This window comes from Pipistrellus kuhlii, unplaced genomic scaffold (assembly GCF_014108245.1).
Source record: "Pipistrellus kuhlii isolate mPipKuh1 unplaced genomic scaffold, mPipKuh1.p scaffold_m20_p_16, whole genome shotgun sequence".
Taxonomy (NCBI): domain Eukaryota; kingdom Metazoa; phylum Chordata; class Mammalia; order Chiroptera; family Vespertilionidae; genus Pipistrellus; species Pipistrellus kuhlii.
Genome location: NW_023425471.1, coordinates 5,669,790 through 5,692,800, shown reverse-complemented (window position 1 = coordinate 5,692,800; position 23,011 = coordinate 5,669,790). Strand labels below are relative to the sequence as shown.

Genomic DNA, 23,011 nt, shown 5'->3' with positions numbered 1-23,011 from the left:
TAACATGTCCTTCACCAGATAGCTATCAAGCTAATCCTTTCCCAGGACATTTTCCTCTTACCAATCTTTCGGAAACCCCCTCCAAGTGGTCTGACCTCAGAGGAGTCCTCTCCGGGTTCCCACCCATCCCAGCGCAGGGAGCTCAAAGTGGCAGAAGGCATTAGGGTATCAGGGCGACCCCTAAAGGTGAGCGAGGTTGGGTTCCCCCAGGAAGCCCACAGTTGAGGTTATCATGGTTGGGGAGTCCAGAAGCACCGCAGGAGCCTCGGCTGGCCCACAGCCTTCACTTCTCTTTCCACCCTCTCAGCCCGTAGGGCTTCAGCCAGCCACAAGGCTCCTTCATATCCTCCTCCTCCTGTACCCCTCCGCTCCCCACCTCCGCGTCCAGCCTAGGCGCCCAGCCTCTTTGCCACCAGCACTGGACGCCCCAGGCTGGGCAGCTGGAGAGCGGGCGGGCGGGTTAGCGATCCGGGAGCGGCGGGGGCGGCGCCCAGCCAGTGGGAGGCGGGAGGAGGGACACGGAGGGAGGGAAAGAGAAAAAGAAGGGCCGGAGGGCGTCAGCAGCCAGCCCGTCGCTGGGGACCGGCAGGTAAGCGCGTGGCGCCTGGATGGGTCTATACCCTCGGGTTCCGTTCCGAGACCCAGTTCAGGGAGCTGGCAACGGGGCGGGCGGTTCCCTCTGGGCGCCTGGACTCGCGGTTACGGGACAGCGGGGAACACTCCCTCAGCCCAGCTGCGGCTCCGAACCGGGGCCCAAGGCCGCCCTGAAAGGCAGAGAAATGACCAAGCTTTGAGGGCGACACCCGGAGAGTGTGGGAGAGCGCGCTGCGAGGGGTAGGGGGCTCCTGAGACGCGTTGTCCGAGGGGATGGCTGTGTATCTAAGAACTTCAGACTCAAACTCTCCCCATCGCGCTGGGAAACGGAGCCACGAGTCTTGGTCGCATTGTCGCTCTTGGAGACTCGATTCGGGGTGCACTCAGTCTACTGCTCCCGTCAGTGGGTGCGGTGGAGACGGGGGAGCGCTAAGGCGCCCGGGCACCCAGAACAGGTGGCGCGGAGGGCAGGGGCGGCAGCCGGGAGTCCAGGGGTGATCCTGAGGGAAGGAGAAGGCTGGAGGTTCCGCTGAGAGGGGTTAGATTAGGGACTTGTTTCGAGACTCCGGAACTGCATAGGTGAGGAGGAGGAGAGCAGACAGGCCTCCAGAAGCTAGAGGAGGCAGGCGGCAGCTTCTTCCGTGGCTGCTTCGAGGGTGACACTTCTCTGTGTGAACCGTCCACATTCATCCCTTGAGGGGGTCTCCTTAAAATGCATCTGGTTCAGTGGGTTCTGGGGTGGAGCCTGATAGTCTGCGCTTCTAACAAGCTCCCAGATGCTGCTCCTTGGACCACACTTACAGGACAGGCCCTGCAGACAGACGTACATTTTGTCCAACGGTCTGAAAACCTTAGGAAAAGTGGGCCATGGAGAGAGAGGTCCTAAGACCTTGCAATCCCACTTCCACTCCAAAGACACGCGTTAAAACGATTGCTACTCATTTAGTAACGACAGGCTTTACTTCTCTTACCGGTTACCAGCTAGATACATGATCTAAAAGTAGAGCTGGCTTCATGGGCATGCGACCTGTGTTTGGTTTAAGGCTCTGCTGTCACATTTCTTGATAATTTTGAATAAGGGGCTTCGTGTTTTCCTTCTGCACTGGGCCCCTCAGATTAGGTAGCTCATCCTGTCTAATAGGCAGGAAAAGGATCCATTTCTTCTAACGGGATTCAGAGCTGGTGGGTGATGGAGAGTGAAGGTTTATTAAGCAGAGACTAGCTAGATGTTGCTGTTCCATCTTTCTCAGTTTCTCTTCAACCATTTCAAGAGGTAAGCCCACGAGTATAACCTCATTTATACACCGCATGACACTATTTATTGTCTTATTCCCGTTAACAATAAACAGTTTATCAAGAGCTTAATTATTAATGACAATACAATTAAGTTGGATGTCGTCATAATTTGTAAACTGACAAAGTGTGTGTCATTTCCAGAGGATTTGGGGGAGCCCTTTTTGGTGTCTCAAAGTTTTGTTCTGTTAAGATCTAAAATGAAGCTGGACATTGCTTGGCTCGGCTGCTTGGGGAGCTCAAATGCAAAGCTGGAAAACAAAAATGCCCAAATTTTGTAGCTGTTCCAGGGGTATTGTTTTACAAGGCCTCAGCTTGATGCCAGACCCTATCGGGTTCCCTCTGCTTTTATCATTCCTCACACCCTGCAAGGTGACTTTCATGAAAAGGGGGATAGAGCCATTTTTGCTATTGAAAACTACTGAAGAAATGCAAGGCTAGCATCCGTGTTTTCTCCATGAATAATTCTCGCCCCAAACCCACAAGTTCCAGGTGTGTGTTCTCATCTAGAAAAAAAAAATTTTTTTGGAAACACAGAAAAGAAAAAAATTGAACTTTAATTTTGGATATGATTTTGTTCCACAGAGGGAGAATAAGTCTGAGAAATGGCATTTCATTGGCGGGTTTGGCAGGGACATTCATGTTTTTGGTACCATGAACAGCCTTCCAGAAATTGCAAAGGGAGTTTGCTCAGGTGTTAGGCAGAGCCAGTAAAGAAGCTGCTTTTCCATGGCTGACGTGGCCATTCCAGGGCCTCTGGTATGGCTGTGGTGTGGCTGAGTCTGGTTTAGGGCTCAGAACGGGGACATGACGAGATAGGTTCCTGGTGCCTTCAGGATTCACACGAAACTGACAAATACGTTTTCCATTTTGCTGTCTGAGAGTGACAAGTAGCTTTCAAATACGCACTACAAAGTGGGAAGAACACCTTTAAATGAAAAAGAGTTGGGGGAAAATGTTTCTGTGATGTTGATCCTTCTGAAGATGGAGAGTTTTGCCTTTAATAAAAAACTTGGGAGCTGGTTTTTATGCCTCACTGGGAAAGGCCTTCCCTTCTTTAAGATAGAGAAAAACATTTTCTTTTAGATTTTGTAAAAACGTGTATGGTTTTAAAAATATGTGGGTCTTTAATTCACATGGAACTTATTTTGGGGGTATGATATGAGTTGAGGGAGTACTGGAAGTTAAGATATGGGCTAAACAATCGGGGGAAATTATCACCAAATAAATGACCCTAATCAAATAAGATTCTATGAACACTGTTCCATTTTATAAATCTACTTAATACATGAGTTGATTCATGTTTTAAAAATTGAGGTACAATTTATGTATAATAACGTTCACCTTTTTTAGAAGATGGAGGAGAATTCCATCACTCTAAGAAATCCTTATTGACCCTTTGTAGTCAATCTCTCCCAGTACTCTCAGCCCCTGGCAAGCACTGATTTGTTTTCTCTCCCTATAAATTTGTCTTTTCCAGAATGTCCTGTGAATGGATTCATGCATGGCATAGCCTTTTCAGTCTGACTTCTTTCATAGCACAATTCATTCGAGATTCCTCCCTATTGTTGGGTGAATCAACAATTTGTCATTTTTTGTTGCTGAGTAGTATTTCACAGTTCATTTATTCATTCACCAACTTTCAGTGATTATAATATAAACATTCACATACATCTTTCTGAGGAACATACTTTTCATTTTACTCAGGTAAAAAACTAAAAGAAGGATTTCTATATTGTGTGGTAAATGTAACTTTATAAGAACAGCCAAACTTTTCTCAGGTGGCTGCACTATTTTATTTGACTTATACAAAGTGGAACTAGTGATTTTTTTAAAGAGCATAAATGTTAAAATTTTATGAAAATTTATCAGGTTATTTTTCTTCTATGGATAGCTCAGTTAGTAACCTGTCTGATAAGTCTTTGTCTACATCAAGTTTACCAAGATTTTCTCCTCTACTTTCTTTTTGACATTTAATATTTATATCATTTATATGTAGGTTTATGGTTTCATCTTGAGTTAATTTTTATGGGTCAGAGTTCACTTTTCTATATTGATAGCCAGCTGTCCCAACACTATTTGTTGAAAAGACTGTACTTTTCCCCATTATATCCTCTTAGCCCTTTTGTCAAAAATTGATAGACTGTATAAGTGTGAGCTTATTTTTTAACTCTATTCTGTTCCATTGATCTGTATGTCTATCTTTATGCAAATACCACATTGTAGGTCTTAGACATTCTTGTGAGATGAATTCTTAGATTGTTTTTTTGTGTGTAATTTTTATTGCTTTTAGAAATTATATATTTTTTTCATTTTATTTTATAATTATTATACTATTGTATAGAAAGGCTAGCTTTTTGTAGGTTTATCATATTCATGTCATCTTGCTGAACTTTTGCTTGCTCTCATAGTTTTTCAGTCAACTTTCTTGGGTTTCCAAAGTAGATATTCAAACTGTCTACAAATGGCAATAACTTAGGGACTCCACTCCCCCAATTTTATTTGCCTCCTCATTTTTTTTTAATTTTTATTTTTTTGCCTGCCTTAGTGGCTAAGCTTCCCTCTAGGGCAGTTATTTGGGTGGGGATGCTTCTAATAGTGTATCACTAGGTATTAATTATGCTTTTTGTAGAGTTCTGGTAGTTTCCCTTATGACTTCCAGACGGTTTCTTTCCATTTTTAGCTTCAAACTGTCTAAAATTTCATTTTAAAATTTCTTGTTTTGCTTGGATTTTTTTTTTCATTGAAAATTTTGACAGTTTAGAGATGAGTCAGTCTTCTCAGCTTTGGATGGTCATATTTTGAGCTCCCCGGAGGAGAAGCTAGTGTAGCATAAGTCAATTCACTTTACTTAGACTATGAAGAAACTACCTTTAGAGTTTTTGTTTTTTTTAATAATATTATTATTTGGGAGGGGGATGCAAGGTACAGTGAGGATGAGAGAGAATAAAGGGATAGTTTATAACTTACTTATGCATAAATAAGATAGCTTTTTTATAGTGTTTTCAAATGTTCCTGCCCACTATCCAAAGTGAGAAGCATATTTTAAAATTTAAACCAGAATGAACATATGTACATATAATTGAAACAAAAATCTTACAGTGTTATGAATCTCACAAAATACACACTTTTTCTTTGTACAGTATATGCTAATATTTTCAATTCTCTTCCCTTTGTTTTATTTCATTTTATTTATTTGTTAAATATATTTTTATTGATTTCAGAGAGGAGGAGAGAGAGAGAGGGATAGAAACATCAACGATGAGAGAGAATCATCGCCCCCCCACCCCCACAAGCACCCTACTGGAGATTGATCTGACAATCCTGGCATGTGCCTGGACCAGGAATGGAACTGTGCCTCCTGGTTCTTAGGTTGAGACTCAACCACTGAGCCATATTGGCTAGGCCATTCTATATCATTTTAAAACAATCATCATGATCTTCTAAATTGATTTGACCATTCTTTCATAAAACACTGTTTTATAAAATTATTGGTTTAGTTTTTAGGCCCCAAACTGCTGAACTCTGTCCAGGACAAATTCTTTTTTGTTGTTGTTGTTAATCCTCACCCGAGGATATTTTCCCATTGATTTTTAGGGAGAGTGGAAAGAGGGAAAGTCAGAGAGAAACATCGATGTGAGAGAAACATATCGATTGGTTGCCTTCTGCACATGCCCTCACCAGGGTATGGGTCAGGGAGGAGCCTGCAACCAAGGTACGTGCCCTTGACTAGAATTGTACCTGGGACCCTTTGGTCCATAGGCCGATGCTCTATCCACTGAGCCAAACCGGTAGGGCCAGGACAAATTCATTTTATATCAGATCTTGCAAAGTGGGTTGAATTATAATACTCTCAGTTAATCATAGCTATCCACAATTCTCTCTTGAATTACTGTGTACCTTCTAAACCAGCCTCCCAGCATCCACCTTTGACCCCACAGAATATCCAGTAAATGTAGTCTTATAAACCCACTGCTCAAAACCCTTTAATAATCTCTACCCCACTTAGAATAAAACCCTGGATCCTCACTGTAGCCTCTGAAGCCCTATATGGCCTTTACTCCTATTCTTTTCACACTTCTTCAAACACACCAGTCTCCTAATTAATCCTCACTCAAGCCAAGCATTTGCCTGCCTCCCAGCCTTTGCACCATTTGATCAGGTATTCACATAAATTGTTCCCTTACTAGTATTTCACTTGGTCCTTCTCTACCCTCATTCTAAAATGGAATTTGCCACCTACCACTATAAATCTCCATCCCTTCATCCCACTTTTGTATTCTTTGTACCACTATAATCTGAGGTTATATATTATTGAATTATTTGTTTTCTGATTCCATGTCTTCCCCCACCCTTAGAAATAAGTTCCAAGAGGGAAAGGACTTTGTATATCTTGCTCACTGGTTGTTGTATGCTCAGGATCTGGAATAGTGGGGCACAGTAAGTAATCAATAAGTATTTGTCAAATGGACGATGAGTGTACCTAGAATCTAGGGAAAAAATCAAGCACTAATCTTAAGAGAAATTCAATGCACTCTGCCTTTCTGTTCAATTTTAATGTGGAAACTTAATTAGGTAAAGCACGAAGTATATTTTAATGTAAGCAATTTATTAATCAACGTACATTTGGTATCTACTATGTTTCTGGCTCTGTGATAAAATAACAATAGCAAATAGCTAATATTTATTGACCAGGCACTGCTGATACTGCTTTGTATATTAACTTATTTAATCCTCCCAACCTCTTGAGGCATGTACTATTATTATTATTTTACAAATGAGGAAACGGAGGCACAGAGATGTCAAGTAGCTTGTCCAAGGCCATACAAAAGGTAACTAGTAGATCTGGGGTTTGAACATAGACCATCTGATTTCAGAGCTAGTGTTCTTAACCACAATGCTCATAGCAACAAAGAGTACACACAATTCCTGACCTTTATACCCATGTAATGCTTATGGCCTTTGTTCCCTTAGCATAGTGGTTCTCAACTAGGGCAGATTTTGCCCTCTGTGGTCATTTGGTAATATTTGGAGACATTTTTGGTTGTCATGACTGGCATAGGTGCCAGTGCTACTGGCATCTAGTAGGTAGAGGCCAAGAATGTTGCTAAACATCCTATAATGCAGAGAACTCTCTCCCTTGACCCCCTTACTCCCCGACAAATAATTACCTGGCTCAGTGGTCCATAGTGCTGAGGTTGAGAAATGCTGCCTTAGCACAGCAGTTCTGAAAGGCCATTCAAATCATTTGGGTTGTTTTCAGAATAAATACTGATATCTTGGTCCATTTCCTGACCTTAATTAAATCTCAAGTGGGCCTTTAGTATTGCCTAGCCATCCTACCATGCCTGCATAGTGAGTTTGCATTTCTGTTGTCCAAAACAGCTGTTTGATACTTTCCTTTATTTCCTCTGCCACTCCTACATCAGCTTCTCATTAGATAGCAACCTCCTCATAGTCTCACCACCCAAACTCCTAACACACCCACATTTGTACAAATACTCACATACCCCCCACTATTGTGAACCTAAATGAACCATCCCCAATGTATCTACTAGTAAGACTGGCTTCTTTTCTGAGCTCTGGACATATTCTTTTCTTTATAATTAAAAAACTTATTTGGAAATGCCATATTTTACAAATAAGTTGCAAAATCTAAAAAGGGTACAAAGAATACGCATATACCCTTTATTCAGATTCATCTGTTGCAACATTTTATCCCATTTGCTTTATCATTTGTATTCACAGTCACATAAATGTTTTCTGAACAGTTGAGGTTAAGGTTACATGTATTATGGCCTTTATGCTTAAGCACTTCAGTATGGATATCCCGAGAAAAAGAATATTCTCTTACATAACCACAGTACTGTTATCAACTACACTGAGTGGCCAGATTATTATGATCTCTGAACGCATAATAATCTGGCCACTCAGAGTATAACCTATATAATAAAAGGCTAATATGCAAATTGTCCTCTCAATCAGGAGTTCGACCAGCAGGCAGGCCAGCCAACCGCCCATGTCCCCTCCCTCTGGCCAGGCTGGCCAGACCCCACCCATGCACGAATTCATGCACCAGGCCTCTAATACACACACACACACACACACACACACACACCCCAAGTGGTCAGATTATTATACACTCAGTGTATAGTAACTGTTATCTAATCTGCCATTTGTATTCCTTAACAATAGACCTGATAACATCCTTTACAGCATTTTTACTTTTAGTACAGGATCCTGTCTAGAGTTGTTATGGCATTTAGCTGTTAGGTCTCTTAGCCTCTTTTAATCTGGTACATCTTTCTTTGTGTGTGTGTGTGTGTGTGTGTGTGTGTGTGTGTGTTTAATGACGTTGGCATTGTGGAGGAAGAAAAATAATTTTCCCTCTACCCTTCTAGGTTGTTTTTTTTAAAAAATATATTTTATTGATTTTGTACAGAGAGGAAGGGAGAGAGATAGAGAGTTAGAAACATCGATACATTGATGAGAAAGAGTCATCCATCAGCTGCCTCTTGCACTCCCCCTACTGGGGATATGCCTGCAACAAAGGTACATGCCCTTGACCGGAATCGAACCCGGGACCCTTCAGTCCCCAAGCCGATGCTCTATCCATTGAGCCAAACCGGTCTCGGCCCCTTCTAGGTTTTTGACTGAGACCCTGCTTATAATAAAAAATGGATTAAGGGGAGAAAAACAAGCAAGTTTAATAACATGAATACCTTCTGTATACATGGGAGAGACCGAGGAAAATTGAGTGACTCTCCCAAATGGCCCAAGTCACAGCCTAGATTTAGATCAGTGCCCTCTCCATTTATTAGAGTTTCTAAAGATTTAGAGTCATCTCCTCTTTTGGTACTGAGGAGGAGACATCCTTAGAAATGCAAATGTTTCTTATAAATGTAAATGTCTCTTACAAGAGCATAATTTCTACTTAGTTTTTAGAGTTTCTCCTGGATCTTTTTCTTTCTTTTTTTATATATACATATTTTATTGATTTTTTTTACAGAGAAGGGAGAGGGATAGAGAGTTAGAAACATCAATCAGCTGCCTCCTGCACACCCCTACTGGGGAAGTGTCCACAACCAAGGTACATGCCCTTGATCGGAATCAAACCTGGGACCCTTCAGTCTGCAGGCCGAAGCTCTATCCACCAAGCCAAACCAGTTAGGGCTGGGTCTTGTTTCTTAAAAATAATCAACCTCAAGATAATCCTTATGCCAAATAGGCATATATTTTGATGCCATATTCTGTTCCCCCTAAAGGAATACTTTAAATCTATTTCTAATTGTTTTCACAATTTTCAATTATTTTTCCTCTGAATGCAGTTAGCATTAATAGCCACCTTGGACAGACAAATCTGTATCTATAAACTAGTACAATGTTGAGGCTTTTTATTGTTTTAGCATCAGTTGTTTTTCTACTTTCCCCCTAAAAGTCTGTGTCTATGCTCATTTATTCCTTTATCAAGTACATATATAAAAATGTCATTTAAAAATATCTCAAAAAAATTGGCAAGGGAAAAAAGGGAGGGGAAATGAAGTAAATGAAGGATGCTTTGAAAAACTCAAGTATACTTTATTTTGCTGTGATTACACTGAGATGGGCAAGTTGACACTAGTATATCCTTTTGTGCTAAATTGCATAACTCCATTCAGCAAATGTGAAGTGAATTTGACAAACTGGATAGAGCAAATACCTTCCACTTGGTTTTGGTAGGAGACACTGGATGAATGTACTCTGTGCTGAGAGCCTCAATAGTCTCTACAACAATGCCTTTCAAATGTATAAATCGATCACCTGGGGATCTCCATAAAATGCAGATGTGGATTCTGTAGCTCTGGGGTGGGGCCAGAGATTTCTGCTGATTGAGAACCACACCTTGAATAGTGAGGCCTTAGAGCACATCTGGGGATTACCTGAAACCTTTGCCCATTGCCCATTTTCAGATGATAAACATCCCTGCTCAAGTGCCTCTCTGGACTTGTCCTCCCTGTCCTGGCTTGAAGAAAAGAGTGAGGCAGGGCAGGCATGGAACCACCCTCTTCTTGCCTAGCTTCAATATTTTTCACTTCCTCATTCATTCCAGAGAGACTGTGTATCCATTTCAACAACCCTGACCCTGACCACTTGAATACACACCAGCCCCCTTCCAGCCACTCGTTGAGCATTTCTCTGCCCATGAGCCTGCTCTACCCGCCCTTGTAGCAGACTGGGAGTGGCAGGGAATTAACACTGAATTAACTTTCCTCTCCCCTCCCAACCCCACCCTGCCAGCAGCCCTCAGTGAAAGCTGGTAGATAAACAGCCCAGATTCTTTGCCCTATAGTGGGGTAACTCTGAGAGGGAGGGTTAGTCGGTCTACTCTCCCGGGCTCCCAGGATCGAACTTCAGTTGCTCCCAGTGGTAACTGGCTTGATAATACATCTGTCTGTATTAGCTGCCTTCCTGCTGCTCTCACTTCCCCATTCTCCTGTTTCCTGGGATCTCATCCTAAATAAACGTTTTGTTTTTGAATCCTTGCCTCAGAGTTACCTTCTGGAGGAACGGAAGCTATAGCTGTTTGAAGCTGACAGTCGGGAAGTACTTTTGTTCATTTTAGTAAAACCCTATTGCAAGAAAACAACAGGGAGCTCCATGGTTTGTTTGTTTGTTTTTGAGAGGGGGGGTGCTCACTGTTGGCATGACACCAACCATTTGAATGGCTGGAAATAAGCCCGATAGTGGAGAGAATACTTCCGTGTTCCTGGGCTATTTGGGCACTATGTCAACAGAGTTGATATTCTGGGCTCCCCAACAGAGTTGATTCTGATCATTCTGAGTCTCTCAGCGGGTGGGGGAGATTTCTTTCAGTTTTGTCTCAGAACCCTTGACCACATTGTGTGGCCTCTGCAAACCTTATCCTGGCTGTATCCTACTCCCAGGCTCCTCTTCATAGGAGGGTCTATCTTATCCTGGCTGTATCCTACTCCCATCTTCCTCCCTTCAAGAGGCTCTTTACTGTGGACTCTCTGCCTATCCCCTTGGGACAAGGAGTCCTTTCTTGGACCTTTATTGTCTGGAGGCTCCTAACATTAAGTTTCAAAGATGTGCCTACACCTGTTTTCCTAGCTTTGCATCAGTGATCAATGCTCATAGTAACTGTGTCTTCAGCTTATCCCTTTCCTCCTGTATTCTTCCCCACATGGGAAGTGAATCCAAACCTTTGCATAATGTAAGCCTTTGAGGGCTTTCTAGAGCTGCCCGCACCCAGATGGGGTTCTTAGACTTTCTGTATGCTCAGAAGGATACCATAACCCACCTTTCTTCCCTCAAGACCTTGTGCACAGAATTCTCCATTCTGTGATTCTTCATATATTTGGAGCCCACATCAGGCAGTGATATTTGGGAAGGTGGCCTGAGCTGGAACTCTGTACTAAATTTCTCATAGTCTCACTGTATCTCTACCAGGGTGTTCTGCCCACCAGGCTGAACATCACATCTTTGTTTTGACCTCTTGGGATTTGGTATTTTAAGGGTACAGGGTACATTAGCGAGGGTAGTTTTAATGTAAAACATCTGTGAAAACATCAAGATGAATGTTTCACTGGGACTCTGGGTTCTCTTCCTGGCTTGCAGACTGTCACCTTCTTGCTGTGTCCTCAAATGGTAGAGAGAGTGGGGAGAAGGAGGGGATGGGTGGAAAGAGAGAGAGGGAGGGAGGGAGGGAGGGAAGGAAGGAGGGAGGGAGAGAGAGAGAGAGAGAGAGAGAGAGAGAGATCTTTCTCTTATAAGGCCATCGTCCTATTGGATTAGGGCCCCACCCTTATTACCTCAATTAACCTTAATTACCACCTAAAACACTGTCTTCAGTTATAGTAATATGGGAGGTTATGAATTTTGAGCTCACACCAGCCCACCAGGCAGGATTGGTCCATAGCAATAACTTTGCCCAGCTTCCCTGCTCCTCCTGTGCCCCCTCTTTTCCCCCACCAACATTTCACCTATTTATCTAGCATCAGTGTTTCCCAAACTTTTGACATATGTGTACCCCTTCTATAATTTTTGTAACACTGAGTACCCCTTGTACTCATGAGAACATAGAATTAGGCGCGGCTAACGTGTTTCCCTGAAAATAAGACATCCTCCGAAAATAAGACCTACTTACAGGTTTCCTTCTGAGTGAAATATAAGGCATCCCCCTGAAAATAAGGCCCCCCTAGGCTCTGTCTCAGAAACTTTGTGAAACCTAAACTGCAAGAAGTTGTGTCTTGGGTGAAGAATTCATGGGAGAAAATCACTAACAGTTGCATTGCAAATGCACTGAGAGAAGTACTCATTTAAAGACAGTGCTATTGCTAAACATGAGAAGAGATTTGGTCCACTGATTCTGAAAGAAATGGAGTCACAAGAAATTCACCAGGAAATTCAGGAATTGGATTGTTCTGATGATGTTCCAGAAGATGATGACATGATTGTCATTGAATAAATGAGTAAATTCTTGATACTGTAGGATTCAGTTTGTCTGGTTTGTGTTGACAACTACCGTACTATCGTACCATATACAGGTAATAAATTTCCTTTATTTTCATTTAACAATAAATGTGTACCGTATTCTTCTTCATGGAAAAATAAGACATCCCCTGAAAATAAGACCTAGTGTATCTTTGGGAGCAAAAATTAATATAAGACACTGTCTTGTTTTCGGGGAAACGGTAAGCACGGTGCAGTGCATATCCCCACCAAACTCCTGTGCAACGTGTACCCCCACCAAACTCTTCCTGTACCCCTGGGGGTACGCGTACCACACTTTGGGAAACACTGATAGCTGAATCTTGAAAATACACAATTAGAGACTAATTTGTTTGGTTTAAGGAATTGTTAAAATGCAAATGGGCACAGATTTTGGTTGGTATGCCTCTATGTGAGGTCTCCTGAGAGCAGATAAGGGTTCAAAAAGTAGGTCACTGGGCACCTATAGGTTAGGAATGGGCTCCACCTAGGGGAGAGAAAGGGCACTAAAGTGGAAGTCGTTTTCCTCAAAGCAATGTGTCCCATTGTTCACTTTGGCAAGACCCATTCAACTCCTCAGAATCATTTTCTTATCTTTTTTATTTTTCAAAAATAACCCTTAAAATCAAAGACATTGCTACTTAATCATGTTTCATTGGATCTATGAGCAATTTGAAAGACATTGCCTTTTAACGAGTCTAATTGACTGTATACAAAAGAAAGTAGTACAACTTCTCTTCATTTATCCAGCCTTCTATAACACAAACTTCTTAATAGCCAGAAAATTATGTATAATGACAACTGATGTTTGCAGTAAAGATTATTATGTACTTTTCAAACTATCACAGATTAAATCATGTATGGGATGATTTTCATATTAACTGTGATTTTGATAAAGTCTTGGTTACTGTTTGTTACTAAATGACAATCCTTTATCAACCAGGATATGTCCACTTGAATACTTCATCTTCCTCCTTTGCTAGCATCAAAATGGCAAAGTGAGCCCATTTGTGGCTTGTTATTGCTGGGATCAGCTACTTGTGGATAATTAGTTCAGGTAATCAGTCTGACACATGTGACCTTTGCTCCTATGGGAACCCACTGATAGTGGATGAGTACTGGTTCAGTTCTGCTGAGGAAAGTGCATGGAATTCCATCTCCATGCTCCACCAATGGTGTCAGAGGTTTTTAGTCCTGGCCATATATTAGGTTAAAAAAGTGAAAACATTTTTAATTTAACACAGAGGTATGCACTATCCTGCAATTGGTATGAAAATGTCTTCTCAGACATTTCTTTATACTTATTCTATACTAGAGGCTTGATGCATGAAATTATTTCACTTGGCTGGGGGAGTTCTCAGACTGGCCTGTGCCCTCTCACAGTCTGGGAGCCCCACAATCGATTGCCCCAAAAGACATAGGCCTGGTATGATATTTTATCTTTTTTAGTTTTAATTTGCATTTCTGAGTACCAGTGTTCATTGGCTATTTAGATTTCATCTTTAGCCCAGCTGACATGGCTCAGTAGTTGAGTGGCAACCTATGAACCAGGAGGTCATGTTTCCATTCCTGGTCAGGACACATACCTAGGGTTGTGGGCTTGATCCTCAATAGGGGCATGCAGTAGGCATCCAATCAATGATTCTCTCTCATCATTGATGTTTCTATCTCTTTCCTTCTCCCTTCCTCTCTAAAATCAATAAACATATGTTGAAAACAATAAAAAATAAATTTCAGGGTTTTGGCCCATTTTGGGGGGGGGGATCAGATTGTCTGTATTTTTTATTGATTTATAGATATTCTTTTTATATTCTGGATACTAATTTTTAGTGGTATATGTTATAGATAATGTCTCCCAGTTTTGGCTTATTTATTTTTCATTTTTTATGGTGTTTTCTGATAAAGTTCCTACTTTTAATGTAGCCAAATTTCTTCTTTTTTTCTTTTATATTTTGTACATTTTGTGTTCCTATTTCAAAGCTATAAAGACATTTTTCTATATTTTCTCCTAAAAGTTTTAAATGTTGGCTTTTGAAATAATTTTAGTCTAATTGGAATTGAGGGAGCAATCTGTGTGTAGTTTTTCCACGTGGAAAACCAGTTATCCCAACGTCCTTTATTAAAGAGCTGATGCTTGCCCTCCTAAACTGCATCTATGTGGCACCTCCTTTGTTATATGTGCCCATATAAGCGTGAATCTGCTTCCAGCTCACTCAAATTTGGCTTCCTGGCATATTTGTCTAACCCTGAGGGAATACTATATTTGATTGCTGTACCTTTCTAATGAGTCTTGGAGCTGGTAAGTCAAGCAATCATTTCTTGTTCTTTCTCAAATTGACTTGGCCACTTGATTTTACATAAGTACCTTATAATTAGCATAAATTTCCATAAAAAACCTTATTAAGATTTTGAGTGAAATTGCCTTGAATTTGCAGCATTATACATTTCCCCCCCAAAATTACTTGCATATAGATATCTAATTTGTGTTTTGCCAACAAAATGGGATGTAGGTTAAGTGTCTTGTCCACAGTCGATAGCAGTCAGATCTTTAAAACAAAACAAAACAGAACTTTTTTTTTTTATCCCTTTTCCTTTGCTTAAAAAATAATTCAAATAATTCAAATGTCGTTTTCTAATACTTTTTTAAATCGAATTTATTTAAACAATACAACAAAATTTAATCAACAATATAGTTGCTGTTGTTTTCTACTACTTGTGCCCAACGCTCAGGAAGCATTTTAATCCCTCTGTTGTAAAATTCTTGTGATTTTGATGCAAAAAATTCGGTCAATGCATTTCTGAGGCATTCTTCATTATTAAATTTTTTTCCAAGAAGAAAGTTTTGCAAAGAACGAAACAAATGGTAATCGGAAGGGGCAATATCAGGAGAATATGCAGGTTGAGGGAGAACTTCCCATTCCAACTGGCGCAGTTTTTCAGCAGTGATTCTTGCAGTATGCGGTCGTGTGTTATTGTGGTGAAGAATTACGCCCTTTCCGATTAATCAGCGCGGGTTCTTTTTCTCTTAAAGCTTGGGCTAACCTTTCCAATTGGGCACTATACACTGCACTTGTAATGGTTTGGTTAGATGGTAAAAGTTCATAATGAAGAATTCCTTTAAAATTCCACCAAACACACAACATCACTTTTTTCGCATGCAAGTCAGGTTTTGGCGTGGGCTGCAGAGCCTCATTTTTGTCCAACCATTGAGGCAGCCTTTTCAAATTAACATACAGCACCCATTGTTCATCTCCGGTAACAATTTGCTCTAAAAACGGCAAACGGTTTTGACAAGAGAGGAGCGAACTGCAAATTGTGACTCTTTGATTATGGTTGTTGTCAGTCAACTCATGAGGAACCCATTTTCCAAACTTTTGGACTTTGCCAAGTGCACGCAATTGATTGGAAATTGTTTTTTGTGAAAAATTTAAAGTTGTCGCAAGCTCTTGTTGGGTAATTTGAGGATTTTGCACCAAAAGAGCTTGAAGAGCTTCTTGATCAAAATTGGACACACGGCCTCGACCACTCTTGTCATCTAACGAAAAATTTCCCTCGCAAAATTTCTCAAACCAACGCTGGCATTTTCTGGCGCTAACTGCATCTTGACCAAGAGCACTACAGATGTTTTTTGCAGCCTCACTTGCTTTTCTTCCTAATTGGAACTCGTAAAGCATGCAGTGCCGAATATGCTCTTCATCCGCCATCTTCTTAGCCCTAGTTTTGCAACAAAAACCAAACCAAACACAAACTTTTTCAAGCAAAACTTGTTAATTGCACTTCACACGTTCTGTAGATACCACGTGTTTGAAGGTTATGTCAATACAAGTCAACGCCAAGCAAGATTTTAAACGAATGTTTAAAAACGATATTAATTATTACTAGACCCAATACCATAAAATCCACCCCTTTAAAGAATACAATTCAATGGTTTTTAGAATATCCACAGGGTTGACAACTATCACCACTATCTAACTGCAGAACATTTTTATCATCTCCTTAGCAGTCACTGCCTATGTCTTCCTCCTTTCCCCCAGACCCTGGCAACCCCTAATCTACTCTCTGTCTCTATAGATTTGCCTTTTCTGAACATTTTATATAAACGGAATCATATGATGTGTGGCCTTCTGTGTTTGGCTTCTTTCACAAGAGTCTTCCATGTGATGATTCCGAACACCATTCCTTTTTTCTTTTCTTCATTTTCATCTGTTATGTTTCATCCCATTTCTTTTTCTTCATTCCTTAAGTCCTTTAGCCCAATCTTGTTTTTATTTTTAGCCAAGTCTTTTTTTAAAAATATAGTTTTACTGATTTCAGAGAGGGAGAAAAAGATAGAAACATCAATAATGAGAATCATTGATCAATTGTCTCCTGCATGCCCCAAATCCCCACTGGGTTTGGAGCCTGCAACCCAGGCCTGTACCCTGACTAGAATCAAAGAGTGATCTCTTGGTTCATAGGTCTATACTCAACCACTGAGCCACACTGGCCAAGCATAGCCAAGTCTTTTGACTTTAAATCCAGTGCTCTTCTCACAGTTACATATTAAATCAATCAGTAAGTAGAAATTTGTTTCTTCAAGAAACTAAGGACACAATGAAATTATTACCCACTAAAGGCCTGGTGTATGAAATTCATGCACTGGTGGCGGGGGGCGGGGGGAGACCTTCAGCCAGCCTGCACCCTCTTGCAGTCCTGACCCCTTGGGGGATGTCCGCCTGCCATTATCGGGCCTAAGCTGGCATTTAGACATCCCTCTTGCTGTCTGGGGCTCTGAAGCTGGCAGTCAGACATCCCTCTTGCAGTCCGGGGTTCTGGCAGTCTAGTACCCCTTTCTCCTTACCACCCTCCTGCAGTGGAGGCAGGAGAGGCTCCCGCCACCATGGCTGTGCTTTCCAGCCATGAGTCTGGCTTCTGGCTGAGCAGTGCTCCCACAGGGGAGTGCACTGACCACCAGGGAGCAGCTCCTGCAATGAGCGTCTGTCCCTTAGTGGTCAGTGTGCATCATAGTAACCAGTCCTTTTGCTGTTTGGTCAGTTTGCATATTAGTGTTTTATTATATAGGTTGAACATAACAATGAAGTTCTTCAGCCTCACTCCCTATTGGCATGCGTTAGGCACTCAAACATTGAGCTGAGTGTACCAGATTAGAGGATTAGCATCAAAGTTCTTCAGAAGAAACTTTCCAAACTTTTGCTAAGCACTGTGTCTGAAAAGCTGAATATTGTTTAGGTTGTGAGCTGTGCATTAGATATGCACACTTTTGTAGAAGTAGTGTTTCTTCCAGTGAACATGAGGTAACATGAATGAATGAATGAATGTGTTATACAGATCTTAGTTTAAAAGAGTAGCATAAAGCACTTTATGTAAAGAACCCTTCTCTCTTTAGAAAAGTTCCTATTCAGTTAAGCAAAATTTTGCTGTTAATTTTTAAAATATATATATTTATTAATTTCAGAGAGGAAGGGAGAGGGAGAAAGACAGAGATATCAATGATGAGAGAGAATCATTGATCGGCTGCCTCCTGCACACCCCCTGCTGGGGATCAAGCCCGCAACTGGGCATGTGCCCTTGGCCGGAATCGAACCTGGGACCTTTCAGTCCGCAGGCCAACACTCCATCCACTGAGCCACAGCAGTCAGGGCATTTTGCTGTTAATTTTAACCATGAGCTTGCATTGAACTATTATACAAAGATAAATCAGAATGACTGACACTACAATTTGTCAAGCCCTGAACTAAACACCAATATACACTGAGTGGCCAAATTATTATGATCTCTGAATGCATAATAATCTGACCACTCAGTGCATGAATTCGTGCATGGGTAGGGTCCGGCCAGCCTGGCCAGGGGGAGGGGATATGGGTGGTTGGCCGGCCTGCCTGCTGGTCAAGGGGACAATTTGCATATTAGCCTTTTATTATATAGGATATACACTGAGTGGCTGGATTATTATGTGTTCAGAGATCATAATAATCTGGCCACTCAGTGTATATGTTCCTGTGCAAAGCCTGCTGAATTAATTTCTTTCTTTCTTTTTTTTAAATATATTTTATTGATTTTTTTTACAGAGAGGAAGAGAGAGGGACAGAGAGTTAGAAACATTGATGAGAGAGAATCATCAATCAGCTGCCTCTTGCACACCCCCTACTGGGGATGTGCCGGCAACCAAGGTACATGCCCTTGACAGGAATCGAACCTGGGACCTTTCAGTCCACAGATCGACGCTCTATCCACTGAGCAAACCGCGGCATGCTGAATCAATTTCATACCACTCCCCAGACCATTCCCAGTGAGCAACTCAACCCATATTTGTCAGGATAGTGTTGAGGAGGGAGGAGGGATTAAGTGCGCTCGCGCGCGCGCGCACTCGCACACACACGCACACAAACACACACACTCATAATTAGTTTATCTGGAACAAACCTCAAGCTATTTTCTTAGCCTAAATCAAGCCAATAATTCCTTTAGATTTTAACCAGGTATTTTGGAAATTTTTTTGTAAGGCTTTAGTTCACAAGTCAAAATTAGTTTGGGAAATAATCCTTTTCCCTTTCCCTGCAAAGAATCACAATGCTGAGTTTCAGTTACTTTTCAGTTGTTTTTCTTCCCTAGATTTTCGGATATCATTCTATGTTTCCTTTTTTTCTTTTTATTTGCCATAAATTTGCCCTTGTTTTCCAATAGTATGTTCAACTCCTTCAAAAATTTCCCACTCATTCATCCATGCATTCTTTTGATAAATATTTATAAACTTCCTACTATGTGTCAGGCACTCTCATAGGCACTGGAGAATCGACAGTTAAACAAACAGACAAAGATTATTTTCTAGTGGGGGAAGCAAAGAATAAATAAGTAAAATACAAATTATGTTATATGGTAACAGTGCTACTTATGAAGAAAAATGAACCAGAAGAGACACAGGGAGCATCGAGTGGTTGCAATTTTAAATAGCATTCCTCTGAGTCAGTGGTTGCCTAACTATGGTCTTGTGGCCCTCCACTTGTTTTTGTAAATAAAGTTATATTGGCACACAGTCACACATCTTTACAGATTGTCTATGACTGCTTTCATTCTACAACAGAAGAGTTGAGTAGTTGTGACGGAGACCATGTGGTCTGCAAAGCCTGAAATATTTACTGTTTGGCCTTTAACAGAAAATATTACTTTTTGGCTCTACACAGAGAAAATGCAGATTTTACATATTTTTATATTTTTGTAGAATTAATATTCATGATGTGCATTTTAGCTTCCAATGCATCTTCACAAACACAGCCTCATCTGAGTGTTGCAGCAGTGTTGTAAGGCAGGTCTCAGTTGCTTGGAGAGGTTCTCCAAGGCTGCTGACTTGGTATTTAACTCTAGAAGCTGGTGGTTTTTTCCAGCTTAATCTCCTATCCCTGATGATAAATACAACCCAGGCTTTTAGCACCAGGAGCTTTATGTAGTACACAAAACACAGAAAGGTAATACTGTGTAGGCATCAAGAGTGTGGGCTCTGAAACGTAGCTAAGTTCAAATCTTGTACCTCTGTGACCTCGAGCAAATTATGTAACCACTGTGCTATGCCTCAGCTTTCTTTTCTATAAAGCATTTATAATAGTATGCCTTCTGGGTAGGGTGGTGACATATCCCAGTTTGCCTGAAGCACCCCTGATTTATGCCTGGTTTTTTTCCCCTGCATTAATAGTGTTTCATTTAACATTAAGGTACCCTATCCTGGGCATTAAATTAAAATAGTGCCCTAGGTATGTTATAGCAGGGATTGAGTTAGTATAGATAAAACACTTAGAACTTTGCCTAACTAGAGCCTGCATTTACTAGACCTTGGCTGCCATTTCTTCTCTCAATACCATGCCAACCTATCACTTCATTTTCTTCTGACTTGGTTTCATTAAGTCCAGACTGATTCCTGTCTGAAGCAGTTTTGCATGTCTGGGTAAACAGTCCACCAAGGACCTTTCTTCCAGGGCGCAGTGTCTTCTGTCTGCAGTGCTTATCCCCCACCCAGCATCCTGCCTCACTCCCTGACCTCCTTTAGCAGGCCTAGGCTCAGATGTCCTCCTCTCATGATGTTTTCACAGGCACCTCTCAAAAATTGTCACCACTGCCCACACTTTATACCTATTTCCTCGCTTTAGTTTTATACTTAGTACTTGTTACTAATCATGCAGATTCTACTGAGCAACTAATAATGCTTTAGTATAGTTTTGTGTTGCTGTTTCTTGGTAGATAAAAATCACAAAATTCGCCATGCTCTGTAAGATTTACTTTTCTGGTTTAAAAAATAATGTATTTTTATCATTAAGGCTGTAGAAATTACAGAAAACTGCAGTGAAATAAATATAATCCACCCATAGTCCCACTCCTGCCCTCAGAGTTGGCATTTTGAAGTGTATTAGGTAATCAATTTTATACCAGCTCTAGAGGGAATGTGTTTTCCACTTTAATCATTTAAGTTTAGCTAAGTAGCTTATAAGCCAATGAAGGTTTCCTCTGTTCTATAATTATTATAATTTTGATTCCTTTGAGATAAAATTTTATCCTCCATGTTTTCGTCTGAAACTGGTCTGAGAGAAACTATCAAAACACTGTCCAGCCTAGTTCCATCTCTAGAAGTAAAAAAAAAAAATAGTGGAAGAGAAGTTGAATGAAAACGAACATTCCCCCACTTGGAGTTAAGGTTTCTCGGAGCGTTTGCAAAGCCTGACTCCTGCCAATATGAACATCTTAATAGAAATGATAATGTAGAGACTTCCTATTTCCTATTTGCTGACTTATTTTAACATATGGAGCAAGCTGCACATTCTTCTGGTGTCACTGTCTCACTGAAGAATATAATTCAGTTCCTTATGTGTTCGCTTCCCAGCCTTATTTAAAATTTATCATCGTTCCATATATTTGTCCATTTACATTTTTATTTGTTTGAGTGCCCCACTATCATGTACAGTCCAGAAGGGCACAGTTGTGTCTGTCTTGCTCACGAGCATGCTCCTAGCCCCTCATGGAGTGCCTGGCACATGGCATTTGCTCATTAAATATTTATTGAATAGGAAGGCACCTGAGCATGGCAGGTACACTCACCCTCCATGCCTTGGGACTGCACTCCACTTGGGCCACGGGGGTGGGGGAGGACAACCCATGTGTAAGGTCCTTGGCTATGAGAGAATGAACCCCTGAAAGGGGGTGCTGACCCCTCAAGCATCATCCTCACTTTCTCACCCAGGTCTCAAATTCCTCTAACAAATGACAAAGTCACTAATTTAAACCATGAGGTTGGTTTAAAGTGCCAGTGCCATTTAAGACTGGAAGCTCATGAATGCCTTCACACTCTGGGATCAAGAATAGATATTAGCTACATTTTTGGGGGCATTCATGATAGGCTGACAATGAGGAGAAGAACACAGTAAAGGGTGACAGAATAAGGACTGGGCTAGTGGGGATGGTCAGGGAGGAAAGGGTGCAGAAAGGGTAGTGGGCCCACTGCCTACACAGTGTTTTCTGGAGAAGCACATTCAATTTCACCCACAGCCCAGGCATGTGAAGCAAATGCTAGTAGCTGAGCACTTGACACACTTGAGCAGTTAAAGATGGTGAAAACACTAATAGCTGAGCACTTTTTCTATACTTACTACTCCTTCATTAGAATTTCCAGACACATATATAGGTAAGGAATCTTGAGGTAGAGATAGAGGCATTTAAATATCTGTGACTACTTCATCCTGAAACTTGTGATTGGCTAAAATTAACTATTTGTTATTCTTATCATAACTCAGTAAAAATATCTCACTACCTTGCTATACCTCCCTTTTCTCTGCAATATCCTGTATATAAAAACGCTTTGACAATTTTTCAAATGATTTGGCATTATTACTATAGAATAAAATCACTTTATAATACTTTTGAATGTGAGTTTTAAGAGTAAAGAGTTGGAGATATTGTACATCCATTTTTACTTGCATGAGCGCACTACAGCTTTATTCAGGCAGGATTATTTTTACATTAAGTACTGTTTTTCAATCTATATTTCTATGATTCTGGTAATTACTACTTATTGAGCATTTGCTATGTGCAAGGACTTGTTTTAGGCATATTATATGGATTGACATATTTATGTGTACCAATAATTGGGAGATGGACAGTATTGATATTATCTCCATTTTACAGATGGAGAAACTAAGGCACACAGAGAAACTGAGTTACTTGGCCTAGGTTTTAGGGCCAGCAAATGGCAAAGCCAGAATTCAAAGGCAGGGACTTATGCTTCTTGAAATGTTCTGCCATTTGCTTCATGATTGGGTGCAGCAACCTTTATTTCCTCTGGTTAATATTTACTGACAATTCACAAGGAGTTAGAAAATTATTGAATACTAGCCCTTTGCACTCCGAACCATTCTGGACATTGGCTACCAGCTACTCGACGCTACTTTGCGGCGGACACGTGCGTTGAATTAACTCAATTCCCCGTAATCACTAATAAACTGCAATGTCCCCCGAGAGGGGACATCCGAGTGATATGCTAGAATTCCGATGTCCCCTGAGAGGGGACAGCGGAGTGCAAAGGGCTAGAAGCCTGATGCACGAAGATTCGTGCTAGAATGGGCTTTCCTTTCCCTGGCTGCCGACACCGCCTTTC

At 41.1% G+C, this 23,011-nt stretch overlaps 1 protein-coding gene across 2 annotated transcripts in view; it reads left to right on the top strand.

Annotated features, from left to right (window-relative positions):
- The first annotated feature begins 515 nt into the window (after positions 1–515).
- ADGRG2 (adhesion G protein-coupled receptor G2) overlaps positions 516–23,011 on the top strand; it is a 106,863-nt gene continuing 84,367 nt past the window's right edge. Inside the window, exon 1 of one of the 2 annotated variants that reach the window (XM_036439779.2) lies at positions 516–589. The gene's annotated coding sequence lies outside the window, so the exon portion shown is untranslated. The remainder of the gene's footprint in view (positions 590–23,011) is intronic. The other variant, XM_045582307.1, reaches the window with a different exon arrangement.